We start from the raw sequence: 12,209 nt of genomic DNA on the forward strand, positions 1-12,209 counted from the left end.
ACAATAATCAAACAATAACCAAACACTACCATTGTACCTACAAAATCAAACCATTGTACGCAACACGTACCTGTAAAGTAACAAAACGGAGTATACCAAACAAGAATACCACCCAATCCCATAAACACTTGGTGAACCAACATCTTTGACCAAAAAATCTTTGACGAATAATCTTTGACCGTTGTACAACCTACATTTATTTTCCTTTTTAACGCCACTTCATTTATTTATTTAAATTCAAATTTAACAATTTACCCTAATTCTTTCACCACTATTTTCTCTACTCTCACTATTCGCCCCCAAATTATCTTTACTTTCAAAATCATATTCAACCAAAAATGAGAGAATGCATTTAAGTTCACATCGGTCAAGCCGGAATCCAAGTCGGTAACTCATGTTGGGAACTCTACTGCCTCGAGCACGGTCTTCAGGTACTCCTATACATATACAAATGTATACATATAGTGCAATTTTTTGATATTATTTTGATTTTATGATGAAATTATGTAGGTGATTTATGCAAGTTCATAGTTATTTTGCTGATGAGATTGTAGATCTGGTGTCAACGTTGTTTGATTTTTTGTTAGCTTAGGGTTTTGTTTTGAAATTAATTGAATAATAATTGTGAATTTCAACACGTTTTTCAGTGAAACTGGTGCTGGTAAACACGTTCCGAGAGCTGTGTTTGTAGATCTGAAACCAACTGTGATTGATGAGGTGAGAACTGTGAACTTACAGGCAGTTGTATCACCCTGAGCAGCTCATTAGTGGCAAAGAAGATGCTGTTAATAACTTTGCTAGAGGTCACTACACAAGTAAGTAATAGTTATACAACTAGATCTGTTTATTTATTCTTATTCTGTTAAATTTTAAGCTGATTGATGAATATAAATTTGAGGCATTTTGTCGAACGGGTTGTTTAGGTATGTGAAATGGTTATAGGTAAAGTTGTTAGTCATATGTTTTGGTTAGGATTTGCTACTCACAAATGAATTGAATTATAGTGATTTGATTTATGTTATGCAGTGTTTGAATTGAATATAATTTGTTTGAATTACTGGTATAATTGTTTAGGCTAACATGTCAAGTTGTTGTTATAGTAATTTTAAAATTGTCATGTGGTGATATTATTCTACATCTGTTTATGTTATTTTTCTGAAGATTAGACATTGTAATCTTGAGCTTGTGTTATGTTGTGCTACAGCTGATGTAGTTGATTTAGAAATTGAGACTTATTCATAGTGTCTTTTCGTTGAACAGTCGGCAAGGAGATTGTGGATCTGTGTCTTGACCGAATTAGGAAGCGATTTGCTACGATCAGTACCAAATTGATTATTGTTCACCCATAAACCAATTGTTCACCCAAATGATTATTGTTTCACCCAAAAAAAATCTTTGACCAAAAATTTTTCACTTCATGCTCCACCAAATGCCAACCATCTTCAACGACCAAGACACAAATGAACCAAAAACGTCCGATCTAGATGAGGAAGGAGAAGGAGCGAGAGAGTGAAGGGAAAGAGTAAAAGCAGGCGAGTTGACCCGGACCACCGCCTGGTAGCCGGAGGGGTAGAGACAAAGGCGGAAGGGCCAGAGAGAGATGTATGTACATCATCTACTTTACTTGCTAAGCAAACCATAACTATTCTCCTTTACTAAAATTAAATTAAATTAAAGTTATTCATTATGATTAAATCAAAAAATAAAATATCAATTTCAAATAACTTATAACAACAATATTTTGTTGCACCAGATGTTACAATTCCACGATTTGCTACGATCAGTACCGAATTGAAGAGGTATCAATTTTAGTAAATCAATTTTGTGCTCGCTTTGAATTATTATAATTATACAAATTGAAGAGTGCATTTGAAAATTTCTCTTTTTATTGATTACCGTTCAGCATCTTAGAAATGCAAGTAGCTTGAACTTTGCAAAAAATGAAAATGTTTTTAGGGTTTAGTTTTGATGGTCGTATAAATCTATATATTAATACAAGTTGAATTTGTTTCTGTTGATGAATTTACTTTCAGAATTTTTGTGAATATTTTAAAAAAATATTTTGTTATATCAAGTAAAATAATAATCTTTTATTAATCTAACTGGTTTATTTTTTATTAATTTTCTAAAGAAATGAAAATATACTGTAACATTTTTTCTTTATATTCATGGTTAGCTTGAAGTATGTTTTTCGGTGAACCAATATCTGAAGCGGGAAAACTAAAATTTGTGTATATATCAAATGATAGAAATGATGAACATATGATGTGGTATCTTATTTTCTCTCTGCTTGTTGTATACTTGTTTGTCTGATCCTATATATGAATATGAATTCATAAATTAGAGATATTTGTCTAAAACCCATATTGTTTATGTAGTCTTCAAGAGGAACATATGAGTTACTGCGGTTGAGTTATGATTCAGAATTTATGAACTAGTGGCTGATGTTTATGTGTTCAATATAGTGTAATAGTAAGACGCACAATTTACATATTTATACAAATAAATTGTACTGTATAATAGTTTTTGTGTTTTGTTTACTAGTCAAAGATTGAGGTATGAGTATTATGTCAATTGTACTAATCTTTGTGTTATTTGCAGGTTAATTGGTCTGCAGAATATATGTGCAAGGCAATTACCTAACATGCCTAAGGAATATATTTTTCGTCTTGTTATAGATAGGTATACTGTTAACAATATATTATGTTACAAATGGGAGTATCTTTATTCGATGATCAAACTTTTTTAACTGTTACAGAGGTCACAAATCAAATCTGTAATGGTCATTAGAGGGAATGCTGTCATGGGTGGCATTACATACCGCCCTTATGTAAGGTAAAAAACACTACAATATGTCCGTTCTCATTTACTTTTTTACTTTTTGTTTTTTTATTTATTTATTTTGAAATTATGATATGTTAGACAAAAATTTGGGGAGAGAGCATTTTGTGTGATTGCATCGGATGAGCAACTAAAGGGTTATGGTACTAGACCGATGAATCATTAAGCAACGTGCATGAGATATGGATGGGCTTACTCATTTTTTTTTAATATATGCGCATAATATTGTAATAATATGCTGTTGGTTATTATATTAAACAAGTTTGACTATTTTGACTTATTTTGACTAAATTACAGACATGTTTGTATAGTAAATATCCATCCTTGTCTAGTAATAGTAATGGTATTATTTTAGTGAACACGTCTCTTTATTTATTTGTAGTGTTTTACAAAAGATATATTCTTGGAAAATGAACGTGGCACGGGTATGTATATGTGAATTATAGAAATCTTGACTAATATATGCAGCCGTGGTTGATTAAATTCACATATTCTCCCTTGTTTTATTATATTTTCAGATACACAAATGATAGGGATTTTTTTTAAATAAAAGTTTATTATTTTTTGTGATAGTTTATAATGCAATATCTCTCATTGTGTGTATTATACCTAACTTTTTTCTTTTTTAATTCATGATGTTGGTAACTATCTTGTATAATAGGTACGTAAAAGATTACGATTGCTGGATTCTCATGGAATGTAAAATTGATCCAAAACTCCCATATACAGATTTATCAACCATGATTCACCGTCAGAAGCAGGTAAAAGATTATAGTTTTACCACGGGTGGTAAAATGGGCGGGTTGGGTAATGGGTTGAGAGTGGTAAATTTTGGTTCGAGTTTGTTTGACTCGAACCACCTTCATAATAATCTTACTTGGTTATATCATCCATAATTTGTCACAACGCTCTCCGACAACCTTTTATGCTACTTATTTTTCTCAACAAAAGTACGTCACAATCATACCATTTAAGAGGTAATGATTCTTCATGAAAATATGAAGAAGGACTAACCATGATGATGATGATTGTGCGAACGTGAGTTTGATTAAAAAAATATATATATGGCAGATCTCAGTGATTCTTAACACTAGGAAATTATTAATTATTAATCACATAGTATCACATAGTATATAATAATGAGAATAGAATCGTGCTGGTCGGTACTAGAATTAGAAATAGAAGAAGACTTTGGCCTTAGAACTTGACGGTGGTCGGTAGGTAGAAGAAGATTTCGTCGAGGTATTTTGTGCTATAAAGTGATTTTTAGGTTGATACCATATAAGTGTTAATAATTCACACCCTTGGAGTTTGTCATTAAACACATATATACAACAACAAAACCAAATCCCACATATGTGAGATATGGGGATGTAAGATGTAGACAATCATTTCCCTATTTTTAGAATAAAGAGAAGTCATTTCTCCATCCAGAATGAAACATCCCAAGAGTAGAGAAAATCATCCATTTCAATGTTCTATGGATAGAGAGATTGCTTCCAAAAGGACCTCCGGCTAATAAGTAGGTTGAAATAAATGTGAGACACCATTGAAATGGTAGAATCAAATTTGCATGAGTTTAACCCCTGTCTTCGTGGTTTAGTATCGGCCTTTTATTCAATCTCCGTTAATTGGTAATCGGTAAGTTCAAACTAAATTATTCAAAGAACAAATACTTAATACATGTCAATAATTGGCTTATGAGATTGTGTGATGATCATCTTAACGATGAGTCTCAAATAATAATAAAATATAAATAAAAGAGCCCATTGATCTAAGTTTCTTGTTGTCTTCAACATATTTAAAGCTCTTTTTCTACACTTTCTTAGAAGCAGTTTCAACAAAGCCTTATCCATCCACTAAACACACGACTTGGTTTAACCATAACCCTAATGCTTTTTGGAAACTGAGTCAAAATAGAATAAAAATAAAAATAGACTAAAAACCACCTTATATCACTAAGGGTATAACTATTGATGCTAAACTCAACATAATCATTTTTCCACCAAAACCCTAATTTGTATCCTTTTACACCTTTCACTTTTTTGACTCAAGAAGATTTTAGACTGCAGGTTTGACCTTTTGTAATCAACAACCCATGTTATATTCAATTTGACCTATCTTATACTTGAACCTTGTCCAAATCTTAATACACATAACCTGATCTTCCAGAATCTCATTTAGCATAGAATTAAAATTCTTGGAAGAATCATCAACAAACCAAAGTAGGTATATATATATATGAGAATATACACAATAAGTTTGATAATACTCAAATGTATCTTGATTATTAAAACAATGAAACTAGCTTACATATAACCAACCATATAACCAAATGTCTGGCAACCTCTAAACAACTCGTGACTGATATATTGAATGCTAGGCTCAAATCACTAAATGGGTTCAATGGACTAACATGGGCTCAATATTTGTTAAGAAATTCCCAATATATCTACAACAAAGCACCAACAAAATTCCAAGACCTGTGCAACATAAGACCACCAGATACCAACATATAAACACTAAATTCCCACACGCAACGAAGCATAATATGAGAAGTACGCCTTATTGCAGTAAGAGGTTGTTGATGGCATGACTAATGAAATCTAGTTCTTCGGAATTAGAGTCGGAGACAAGGGGGCAATTAAACAAAGAGACCTATTATATGTTGAATTTGTTTGGAATTTATGGACCCTAAACAACAATCACCAATCAAGTATGGTGATCCCACAATTAACAAACGAACAAAATAACGAAAGAAAAGTGAACAACACAACATATTACGTGGTTATATGCAATCATTGTGATTGATTTAGTCTACGGCCATCCAGAGAGCCTTTTTATTGAATTTTCATGCTTAGGGTTACAGATTACTTAAGGGTCCTCTTTATAGTGCAAAACGAATAAGGAAACAAATCTTCCAACTTGGTTAGCAAATCAAAATTTTGCAGTCGCAACCTTAAACTTTGCGGTCACAATCTAAACTGTAAACAAGACCGTGGAAATAGGGCTTGAAAGCTTATGTTTGAGTTTCCTGAAAAACACCATCTCGCGAGCGCGAGTAGGGATGACAATTAGCATCCGATCCGATGGATATCCATCTGATCTAATCCGCTTAAAGCAGATATGGATGATCTAAATTGATGAATATTGGCTATGGATATGGATGTTTATTGGATCGGATATGGATGATAATTTGTAATCTATGGATGAACTCGATTTCACCCGAAATGCTTAAATATATAAAGAATTTGATATATAAATATAAATACATAATCATAATTACTCTCAGTTATAGATAGCATTTCATTAAATTTATACATTTTTTCCACTTATTTATTGCATTAAAATTTAATTTTCTCCATTATAAATGACGGATATTTTCCTAGATATTTAACTGATATTCCGATAAGCATATCCTGAGAGATGATCGTATTCAAATATGTGTGGTGTCCAGTGGCGAATCTAGGATGAAACCTCGACGGGGTCCTAAATTTTTTTTTAAAGGTAATTATATTTGAAGGGTATTTTAGTGGTTGTTTACCTTCAAAAACCCAAATTTTTAAAAAATATATGGGGTCTCTTAGTTAAATTTAGTGGTGTTCTATATAATTTGAGGAGTACTTTGTATTTTTTTAAATATTGGGTCATAAGACCTCACTTCACATGCTTTAGCCTCGCCACTGTTGATGTCTATGAACTTAAAGGCAACAAATACACTTTGAGCTTACCAGACATATCCACGTATACTAGGTGTAATTCCTTATTAAAATTTATTTTTAGAATATTAGTGTCATACATACGCGGTGGTTATAATTTCGAGTATTCAACCTCTTTAATTATTTATTAATCTGAAATATCTAGGTTTATCTTCACATCTGAAACGGTTCTTTATCAATTTGAAACCTATTTTATAGTGTTTAGGGTCGTTATGTCAAAATTGGTAGGTTGGATAGTTGGGAAGTATTTTGTTATTGTACTTGACTGATGATTTGCAATATGAAATAGTTCTCTAAAGTGTGCTATGATATGAAATAATTACTCAAATCATGGTCGTATTTTGTGTTTGTACTCGACTGAAATAATTACCCATATCATCTGCTTAATACTAATATTGTAATATGAAATAATCATTTCATATTATTTTCTTGCTGTAATATAAAATAATTGATCCATGTCTTTGCTGTAATATGAAAATTACCCAAATCTTCTGTCCATGTTTTTTTGTTCAACACGTTGGTCGATCCATATTTTATGCTTTATGAATGTTCAATCAAAGAATTTTCAGAAACAGTTTGGGACCAGAAATACGAAGGAATATTTATGCTCGTTGCGTGTGCCGACATGCTGACGATTTTATACCGGATGCACGGATACAAGGAACTGATGATGTCCCACAAAACATAATCGACCTTAGGTGTCAAGAACTGATTTTGTTCAACAGTCTGTCCATGATTGTCCCTTTATACTTATGTCGCCTTCATATTACAAGCAAACTGAGTGGAGGCTAAAGACTTGTGCGTATCCACCGGGGACGAAATACAACGTCGATGGCGTTTATGGAAATTTTAATCAATCCTGAAAGCTTATTTTACACAATTTCTCACAGCGTGGAAAGAACTATCCCATAGTCGTTGGTGTAGAAATAGGCACGTATAGGGACGATACGGTAGCACGTGAAGCCTATTATGATAAGCCTTATCGACACTTAGTAATAAGCGGGCCGGGGGAAAAAAATTCGAAAAAATAAGTGTATCATGCCATGCTGGCGGTCGGCATCAACACTACATCGTAAGACACAAGCGAACACCACATCCCCATAAAAATAATTATGGAAAATGTTGGGGTGTAGATGGTTACATCTTTTGAGATGGTAAGGATGACTATCTTACCAATTTTTCATCCTACATTACAAGGGATTAAGAGGTAAGTATCTACTTCTTTATTTGAACAGTGTATCATAATTTGAGTAAACATATCAAATAAAGAAGTGCATACATACCTCTTAATCCCTCGTAATGTAGGATGAAAAATTGGTAAGATATCTATCCTTACCATCTCAAAAGACATCCTACTGTAACCATCTACACCCCAACATTTGCCATAGCTATTTTTTATGAAGATGTGGTGTTCGTTTGTGTCTTCCGATGTAGTGTTTATGCCGACCGCCAGCATGGCATGATACACTGGGTTTTTCAAATTTTTTCCCCCGTCCCGCTTGTTACTAAGTGTCGATATGGCTTATCATAATAGGCTTCACGTGCTACCGTATCGTCCATAAACGTGCCCATTTCTACACCAACGACCATGTTATAGTGCTTTCCATGCTGTGAGAAATTGTGTAATATAAGCTTTCGGGCTTGATCAAAATTTCCATAAACGCACCCATCGACGTTATATCTCGTCCCCAGTGGATACACATAAGTCTTTCGTCTCCACTCAGTTCGCTTGTAATCTGAAGGCGACATAAGTATAAAGGGGTAATCATGGACAGACTGTTGAACAAAATCAGTTCTTGACACCTAAGGTCGATTAGGTTTTGTGGGGACATAATCAGTTCCTTGTATCCGTCCATCCGGTATAAAATCGTCGGCACACGCAACGGCCATACATATTCCTTCGTATTTCTGGTCCCAAATTGTTTCTGAAATTCTTTAATTGAACATTCATAAGGCGTAAAATGTGAATCCACCAACGTGTTGAACAAAAAAACATGGACAAAAGATTTGGGTAATTCATTTATATTACAGCAAACACATGGAACAATTATTTCATATTACAGCAAGAAAATAATATGAAAGGATTATTTCATAATACAATCGTAAGCAGATGATTTGGGCAATTATTTCATATCACTTCACAGTTTAGAGAAATATTTCATATTGTAAATCATCAGTTAAGTACAATAGCAAAATATTTCCCAACTATTCAACCCACCAATTTTGACATAACGACCCTAAACACTATAAAAAAGGTTTCATATTGATAAAGAACCGTTTCAGAGGTGAAGATAAACCTAGATATCTCAAATTAATAAATATTTAAAAAGGTTGAATACTCGAAATTATAACCACACCGTATGTATCATACTAATATTCAAAAAGTAAATTTTATTAAGGAATTACCATTAATGAGCACCGAAGATCTGGATGATTTAAAACACATGTTAATCCAGATGCGCCATTTTTGGCTAAAGCCCAACAAATGTAACATATGATCTAGGAATTTCTAACTAACGGAATCATACACCTTCTCGAAACCGACTTTAAAAATCATCAATTTCGTCTTTCTTTTCATGTACCACGCCATTATCTCGCTTAACGGTTTATTCGTACTTATAATCTTGTCGATCACGGCTGCTAAACGGTTCGCTAATAATTTTGCCAAGATCATATTAACCTTATTAGCGAGATGGGCCTATAATATTTAATCCCGATTGGATTCGAAATCTTTTTAATTAAAGAAGTAAACGCCGAACCCACACCATTAGGTAAGACACACAAATCCATCGCCTTATGAATAAAATCAAACACCTCATCTTTCATTAGCTACCATTCGTCTTAAGAAAATGAAATGAATATCCATCCGAGACAGGGGCCTTAGAACTTCTATATGACCAAACTGCCTGTTTTATATCTTCATTAGAAGCCGTCTTTTTCCTGCTCACAAAACTTTAATTTATAAAACTTCCAGAACTCAAATTTGATTCGATCCGGACTCATGATCCATTCTCCGTTTATAGAAATACCATTTATCATTTGGTATCTTCTTTTATTTTTCAACGTAGAATGAAAAAATTGCGGGTTTTCATCCCCTTCATCATTCCATTTAACTCTAGCTTTTTGACATAAATCCATCTCATCTCTTCTAGCCATAACGCTTAACTCGTTTATAATATTTGTCCTCTCGTCTAATTCCTCAAGAGAGGCACAATTATTATCCATTCGAGATTCAATCACCCCAAAACGCGCTTTGATCTCAACACTTCTGATATGCTCGTTTGAATGGCTGGACACCATCCATTCCTTTAACTTTAATTTTAGCTTGCGCAATTTGTTAAAGAAGTCTAAATTCGGCAACTCATCTGACTTCCAAACCATAACGACAAAGTCTCCAAATCCTTCCCGCATCAACCATGAAGAAAATAACTTGAAAGAAAGGAATAGCACCACAATCACTTTTTTCTACATGAAGTAGAACTGGAACATGATCGGACCAAGCCCTATTCAATGCATTCATCTTCAAATCAGAAAACAAATCCATAACATTTTGAGAAACAAAGAATCGATCAATGCGACTCATTTTTGACCCACTTTTTAGAACCTTTATTTTTTTACTCATGTTCATCTATCATAGAACCTTTATTTTCAAACTACTGTTAAGAGTTCTTAACCCTCTGCTTCTAAAATTTTTGAAACCCCTTGTTAAAAAATTACAAGACATCACGGTCAGAGTTGACCATCGCCCCGGCCACCCTCCGTTCATTGTAAAAAATCCGCCGCAGCAACAAAGGTTGCCGGAATCACCACCTGTACGTCAAGATTTCTTCACTCACCACGGACGTCATTGAAGATTCCCATGAATAATCAATGAACAAACTGACGACGACAACAGTTTTGTGTTAACGAGAAAATAGATCTTGTGATTCGTCAGCAATTTGGGCCAAACAACAATTTCTAGAGTGGTAGTTTCTGGGTTGGTTTTATTGATTTTTGTTATTTAAGCTTATGTCATTGTTTCATATTTAGTTGTTGAGTTGAAATCCAGAAAAGTATTAGGATACTTGATTGTAAGCCGAGTTAGGTTATTTTGAGGGAGGTAAAATATTATAGTTTTACCACGGGTGATGATGATTATGCGAACGTGAGTTTGATAAAGTAGAATGGGTAATGATATATCCACCATCAAAATTACTTCATCCACCATAAATTGTGCTTTACTAGATTGTACTTTCAACTAAATAATGCATATTTGTAGTGGATGTAGTAATTTTGGTGGTGGATATATCATTACCCAAATTAATATATATATATATATATATATATATATATATATATATATATATATATATATATATATATATATTATGGCAGATCTCAATGACCAGACTTAACACTAAGAAATTATTAATCACAGAGTATATAATAATGAGAATAGAATTGTGCTGGTCGGTACTAGAATTAAAAATAGAAGAAGACTTTGGCCTTAGAACTTGACGGTGGTCGGTAGATAGAAGAAGATTTCGTCGAGGTATTTTTTGTGCCGTAAAAGAAATATGTGGGATTGTGATATTTAGGCTCATACCATAAGGATTAATAATTCATACCATTAGAGTTTGTCATTAATCACATATATATACAATAACAACAAACTCAATCCCTTCATATGTTGGTAGACAATTCTTCTCCTATTTCTAGAATAAAGAGAATTCATTTTTTTACCCAGAGTGAAACACCTCAAGAGTAGAGAGAGTCTTTCTTCTCAATGTTTTATGGATAGAGAGATTGTTTTCAAATGGACCTCCAGCTAATAAGTAGGTTGAAAAAAAATGTGAGACGCCATAGAAATAGTAGATTCAAATTTTTATGGGTTTTAAACCTGATTGAAGCTCTTTGTGATTTAGTATCGGCCTTTTATTCAATCTCTGTTAATTGGTAAGTTCAAACTAATTTATTCAGAGAACAAATACTTAATACATGTCAATAATTGGCTTATGCGATTGTGTGATGATCATCTTAACTTCCCTAGCTATGATGAGTCTTAAATAATAATAAAATATCAATAAAAGAGCCCATTGATCTACGTTTCTTGTTGTCTTCAACATATTTAAAGCTCTTTTTCTACACTTTCTTATAAGCAGTTTCAACAAAGCCTTATCCATCCACTAAACACATGACTTGGTTTAACCATAGTCCTAATGTTTTTTGGGTTCTGAGTCAAAATAGAATAAAAATAAAAATAGACTAAAAACCACCTTATATCACTAAGGGTATAACTATTGATGCTAAACTCAACATAATCATTTTTCCACCAAAACCCTAATTTGTATCCTTTTACACCTTTGGCTTTTTTTACTCAAGAAGATTTTAGACTAAAGGTTTAACCTTTTGTAATCAACAGCCCTATTATATTCAATTTGACCTATCTTATACTTGAACATTGTCCAAATCTTAAAACACATAATCTTCCACAATCTCATTTAGCATAGAATCAAAATTCTTGGAAGAATCATCAACAAACCAAAGTAGTTAGATTTACCAACTGTGAGCAGTATAAGTCTGATAATACTCAAATGTATCTTGATTATTAAAACAATGAAACCAGCTTACATATAACCAACCATACGTCTAAACAACACGTGACTGATA

The 12,209-nt window shown here is 33.0% G+C and overlaps 1 long non-coding RNA gene across 1 annotated transcript in view; it reads left to right on the forward strand.

Annotated features, from left to right (window-relative positions):
• Positions 1-299: 299 nt before the first annotated feature.
• LOC139899367 (uncharacterized) overlaps positions 300-12,209 on the forward strand; it is a 28,910-nt gene continuing 17,000 nt past the window's right edge. The window contains exons 1-5 of the long non-coding RNA XR_011777448.1: positions 300-431; positions 648-815; positions 1,261-1,602; positions 1,754-1,799; positions 2,602-2,682. This is a non-coding gene — a long non-coding RNA (uncharacterized lncRNA). The remainder of the gene's footprint in view (positions 432-647; positions 816-1,260; positions 1,603-1,753; positions 1,800-2,601; positions 2,683-12,209) is intronic.

Source organism: Rutidosis leptorrhynchoides, chromosome 3, assembly GCF_046630445.1.
Source record: "Rutidosis leptorrhynchoides isolate AG116_Rl617_1_P2 chromosome 3, CSIRO_AGI_Rlap_v1, whole genome shotgun sequence".
In the NCBI taxonomy this organism is placed as follows: domain Eukaryota; kingdom Viridiplantae; phylum Streptophyta; class Magnoliopsida; order Asterales; family Asteraceae; genus Rutidosis; species Rutidosis leptorrhynchoides.